Source organism: Alosa pseudoharengus, unplaced genomic scaffold (assembly GCF_046254945.1).
Source record: "Alosa pseudoharengus isolate Yale_2024_CS ecotype anadromous, Long Island Sound unplaced genomic scaffold, YU_APseudo_1.1 YU_APseudo_1.1_scf_18, whole genome shotgun sequence".
Classification (NCBI taxonomy): domain Eukaryota; kingdom Metazoa; phylum Chordata; class Actinopteri; order Clupeiformes; family Clupeidae; genus Alosa; species Alosa pseudoharengus.
This window is the reverse complement of record NW_027468650.1, coordinates 34,971,536-34,977,800: the sequence shown is the minus strand read 5'-3', so window position 1 is coordinate 34,977,800 and position 6,265 is coordinate 34,971,536.

Below are 6,265 nucleotides of genomic sequence, written 5' to 3'. Positions count from 1 at the left end.
TTGACAGAGAGAGAGAGAGAGAGAGAGAGAGAGAGAGAGAGAGAAAGTGCTTAAAATAACTCATTTTAATTTCTATGTCTATGTAACATGTGTGTGTGTGTGTGTGTGTGTGTGTGTGTGTGTGTGTGTGTGTGTGTGTGTGTGTGTGTGTGTGTGTGTGTGTGTCTGTGTCTGTGTCTGTGTTTGTGTGAGTACATTTTTGTGTTGTATTTGTGTGTAATTCTTCCAGTGTATGAGTATATGTATTAATCTGATTGTGTGTGTGTGTGTGTGTGTGTGTGTGGTGATGTGTGCACACAATAGTGGGAGCAAAGAGAACATAGGTTTTGAATAACTTTGGTGCTCTCCCTCTGTTATCCCTCTGAGCCCTGGGGGTGCAGGGGAACGTGAGCCCAAAAAGCAGGCCCATATGCATTTAGGTAGTCTCCATCTATTAATTTCCTATCTGCATTATCCACTTAGACCGAGGAACCGCACTGATGTGTATCGCATGGGCCTTCACTTCCTGGAAATGCACGCTAAAGACACGGCACTCTGGCCCAACATTATACTTGTCAGTCACTAAAATAAAATAAGGCAGCACTGTGCGCTTGTAAAAACAACTCAAGCGCTGGTCAAATACTAATTCTGAAATACTTTGATAGGCATAAATATGGACTTCTTTTGAGGACACGGGGCTCATAGGATTTAAATCTCTTTTAATAACAATGTTGGGAGGAAAACATGCCCACACATTTTTACAAAGAGCTATAATTTGTCAGTATCCCTTAAAGGCCATAACTTGGAATGCCTTGGAACTTTGGAGAAAAAAGTTGATGTTTTTAAATCAATTCAATATAAGTCATCAGTTTAGCCTTCATATTGTAGCCTATATCACTGTGTATACTCAACCATGTATGCTATAGAGAGACCAGGGTTAAAAATAGTAAATATAATGGTAATGTAGGCTGCACAACAAGATATACATACTTTGAACTGTCAGTACTTGACTTGGTTAAGTTAACATTATGTGACTGATACCAATGTGCATGAAAATACTTGACTTGGTTAAGTAAACATTATGTGACTGTTTAAATGTGCATGAAAATTGATCTGTTTGAACCATCCTCTGTTTCTTTCACTGGGTAAATAAAATCTCTTTGTAGCCTTGGTAAGCATAATCCTCTGACATCTTAAGAAGGAGATTTGTATCTCTTTGATTCAAAACAAATAAAAAAATAAATAAAACACAACCCCCCTCCCCCTTTCGTATGCTTTTTGTTTGCCCAATGCTCTCAGGCACATCAAAGCAAGCAAAGCCCTCGTCTTAAAGCAGTAGGAGTTTTGAGATCTAGCCCCCCCCATCTCTTCCTCTCCTCTCTGTCTCTCACCTTCCCAGACAACAAGCCAATACCATCCAGCACTAGATGGCATGTGTGTGTGTGTGTGTGTGTGTGTGTGTGTATGTGTGTGTGTGTGTGTGTGTGTGTGTGAGGGGGAGGTGGCTCTGTGTGAGTGTGTAGGAGATGCGAGCCTGTCAGAGCTGTCTCGTCAGCGCTGCAATCTCTCTAACTATTCTCCCAGCCTGCCTCCCCGCTCGGCAGCGCAGCGCACCACAGCCCTGCACCAGCGCTGACAACCCTCATATAATTAAACGCACTGAGTCCCCCACTACCTATGAGCGGAGCTGACAGGATGATATACCTACCGCTCCGCCCTGTCATCCCGCACACACCGGTTCCCAGTATCACTGGGGCGCTGGATCGGAAGACCCACGACTAGCCCTAATTTATTCCCGTTTTTGGGAAGGGTGCGGTCGGGGGAGGCGGGGGGGATCTGTGACTTCTTGTGACCCGTCTCTCGCACTCCCACCCCACCCCCCTTTCCCGGACCCCCTGTCTTCCCGTCATGTCGTCTACGTCCCGTTTTCCTGTTTTTTGCTGTCGTCTGTTTGTCTGTGGCCGCCCTGCTTTCCCTGCTGGTTGGTCTACGATTCGTCCAGGGCAGAAGCAGCGCGACGATGGTGTCTGTACGGCTATGAGACCCTGTTGTGGAGCTCATCTAACGAGGGGGGTGGATGACTGGCGTGGAGGAGACTCAGACCTGCTACGGCGACAGACAGGGGAGGAGAGAGAGAAATTGGACAAATGAATGGAGAGACAGAGGATGTGAGAGACAGGGAAAATGAAAAAGAGACCCAGAAAGAGAGAGAGAGAGAGAGAGAGAGAGAGAGAGAGGTATGTAGAGAGTAAGAAATGTATAGAGAGTCTCAAAAAAGACAGAGAGAGAGAGTGGCAAAGAGAAATGGAGAGAGAAAGAGTAAGTAAGTGAGAGAGAGAGAGAGAGAGAGAGAGAGAGAGAGAGAGAGAATAAAGGGTTTGGTAATAGGGGGAAAAAGAGGGAGGGTGGGGGAAAGGTCCTCCATTAGATGCTACCTCTGCCTCACATGTCAGGACGAGGGCGAGGTATGATCCCTGATGCCTTCCTCCATTCCGCTCCGCTCCATGGCCCCACCTACTCCCCGTTACCACGCCGACCGCGAGCCCAGCCGCGCTCAGTGATTAGAGCAATTACTCGTCAAGGCTCTGTCACGGCCAATCACGTCTCTGCGCCGAGCTTGGCGGTTGGTCGGCAGGCGAGCATGAGTGTGAGGGGTGACCCAGACCTGCCTTGGCGTGGGGACATTGGAGGAAGCTCCTCTCACTGGGACACAGCCATCATTGCTACCACGGCTACCACTGCCACGGCTACCGCTGCTGATGCTGATGCTGCAAGGAACACTGTGGATTCCGTAGCTTCCTCTGTGGATTAAACGAGGAACCTCCTTCTCCACCAAATAACACTCCACCTCCACCACTCTCTCTCTCTGTATGTATACAGATCTGGGGATCTACCCCAATCCTCTTTCGCACTGTCTCTCCATCTCTTTCTCCTCCCTCTTTTTCTGTCTCTCATGTCTGTCTCATTTACTCTCTCTCTCCATCTCTCTCTCTCTGGCAGGCAGGAATTATTGTCCGGTAATGATCTCTCTGAGCCCCCCGCCCCTTCAGTAGGGCCTAGTGGAATCAGGTCTGCCAACCTGGGAGACCTCCTGTCACTGTTTATGTCATCTCCTTACCACATATCCATCATGGTGATTGTCCTCCAATATCTGGCCCTGCTCTCTCTCTCTTTCTCTCTCTCTCTCTCTGTCATTGCCTCTCTCTTTCTCTCTCTCCAACACTGTTAACCTCTTAATATCCTCATCCCTCCTCATCACTCTTTTCCAGATCTGTGGTGTGATTGAGCTGCTCTACTGACAGGGTTGTGACTGGACACTTGAGTGTTTAAAACCCTGTACCCTCTCTTTTCTCCTTTCACCTCATTTCAAGACCCTCACTTCTCTTCTCTTCTCTCTCTCTCTCTCTCTTCTCTCTGACACGTCTGTCTCTCTCCTCCTTTTCATCTATTCCCTCTATCAGTATATCTTCATACAAAATGCTTCCTTATCACACACTCTTTCTCTCCCAACTCAGTTGTGTGGAACTCATCCCAGCAGTGAAGCACATATCTGCTGGGTTTCTGACACTCGGAAATTATTTGGATGATTTCCCTCCTTGACCCCCTGCTGAGGAGATCTGAGGCACAGCGCTGCATCAAGGAGATCAGTTTAAAAGCACAGACACCACCATGTCTCTAAGGCCTAGTCCACACGTACCAAACCGACCTTTTTTTCCTCCGTCTTCCCTGGAACCGTATCAAGAATATTTGCGTCCAAGCGGATACATACATACGGTCATAAGCTATCGGCGCTGCGCAGCACCAGTTGTGATATTTATCTTACGGAGTGTAATCGTAGGTAATGTCATGTATGAAAACTAGTATTGTTAGGCAATACTATAAGTGTCAAGTCCAGGGCAGCTGAGGTGTGGCGATGACATCATCAATACGCAAGTATGAAGTGCGGTTTCGCTGTCCAAACGAATTCAAAAGGGCTACGGTTTCAGATTTTTCCACTCTGAGACCAGGTTTCAAAAAAGTGCGGTTTCGGGCAGTGCGTTTACAGGATTCGTTTGGACGCTCGGCCAAGACGAAGCAAAACCTCTGCGTTTAACCCAAAAAGCGTCTCCGTGTGGACGGGCCCTAACACTGCCATGGACGCCGCTGCTGAAGATAGTGGGGTTAGCTGTTGCTATGAGACCTAAAACCAGCTAAATGACTCAATATGGTCATGCTGGTATTCTGTGATTACATTAGTCTATATAAACACAGGGATTCAACAATAACAGCACTATTAGATGCCTATACCTGAAACAAGAGGAAAGCACAGCCACCCTGTGTTGTAGATCAGTAAGGAGAGTAAGAGATGAGGAAACAGCACAAGGTTAGGTACATGAATTTTAATGGATGATAAGAGGTTATATTTTTGTGATTGTGCAGATCAGGCAATGACACACAAAGTTTTCTTTTATTACATTTTGTGTCAACCCTTCATATGAAGCCATCTAGAGTTAGAAAATAATTGAGGATATGAGGCTAGGTTGTCCTGTTTATACAGTGATTTGTCATCTGTCTGAAGCAATAAATGGATTGATGCGAGTGCATGAGACAGCTTTACATATTCACATGCGCTTATTATATGTATTTTTACCCTGTTGTTGTTTTCCCTTTGTTAAATGATGCAGTAATTTGCTGTGTTTTAAGGTTGTGCATAATTATCAGCCGAGTCAATGTACTTTTTTCTCTTGAATGTGGTCACTAAAAATAGTGAACAGTGGCAATACGCTTATAAGGCCAACTTCTGCTTTGCCTTAGGCAACTCTCCTGTCCCATCTAAAATCTCTTATCATCCAGAAATTGTATTTGATTTAATAATTAAATTATTAATAATAAAATAATTATTATTATTATTGTATTGTAGTAATTTATCAATTCAGTGAGACAGGGAGTGGGGGAAGGGAATGATGGCAGAACTCTGAGAATACTGGGGCAATTTCTCTTAGAGATATATATATATATAAATATATGTCTTCATATTATTTTCTGAAGTTAAACTCAGATATATTGTTTGTGATGTTTCCAGCCTAGCTGTCACCAGCAGGAGATGTCGGAGTCGCCGATATTATTTTTGCCCGTCCATGGTCCATCTTGGGGCACAATGGAGCCTCTTTCATTTTCTGTGTCATAATGCGATGGTGGAAAATTTCCCTGGGAGGCATCCCAAGTATTGGAAAAGCGAATAACATATGTTGTGTCTCACACCCATCCCTGCTGCCTTATCCCCACAAGTGCAGATGACCAGCTAGCCCACGAGTGCCACGGGCTGCAGACTGCAGAGCATAGTGCTCTGGCTTGTGCATGTCAGAGGAACACTCATTTGTTTAGAAAGGAGCGCGTTCATATCTGTCCCCTACGTGGAAGTGCACGTGGGGAGAGCACATGAGTACAAATGTTTCCCAAGTGTTTCTGCGGCTGTTGAAGCAGTGGGACTTACATTGGACATGTGCATGTTATTGATATTGAAGCAAACCTGATTGGGAAATTGCCCCAGAATGCCCTCAAAGCAGATTACATGCTTTTTAGTGTATTCCCTCAGATGGGACACTTCCACAGTGTCAGCTGCAGACTGAGTGTTTCACAGAAAGTGAAATTTTGAAAAATACTCTATTTGATGTGTTAATTTACTACTACATTTTTTACATAACGTTATATAGCAGAGTGACAAGACTAATAGAAAACAGCTTGGATTAGTAAAAACATTACAAATGATGCACAAATATACAAATATTTGGCATACAAATGATGCAAACTGTTAATCCAAGTTCTATCTAAACAAACCAGAAATTTATAAGAAATAATACAACTCCTTATTGTACATAGGTGTATATAAAAAAAAATACAAAATACAAAATGCGTTTGCACTCAGTAGGCCATATGCCACATTTCCAATGATCAAAGGATTCCTATTAGCAGTATGTTGTTGTTGTGAGGGATAGTATTATAAATGCGGGCACCTTGAAAGTCGGAGTTAGAAGTGTGTGAAGGAGCTGCATAGTCCATGCATATTATGAGTTAGAAGAGGGGGAGATGACAGCGTAGGCTTTCTTGCCTTTCCTTGGGGACTCCTTACCTCACTTGCCTGCAAATTAGCCCAATTAGTCAAAATGGCTGCAATGTGGCTGCCTGTCAAATCTAACAGTCAAATCAGCACCAGAGGTCATTCTCCCTCATTTAAGCACACCATGCGTAAGTCATGTCTCTCCTCTGGTGCTCCACCAGTGTGTGTGTGTGTGTGTGTGTGTGTGTG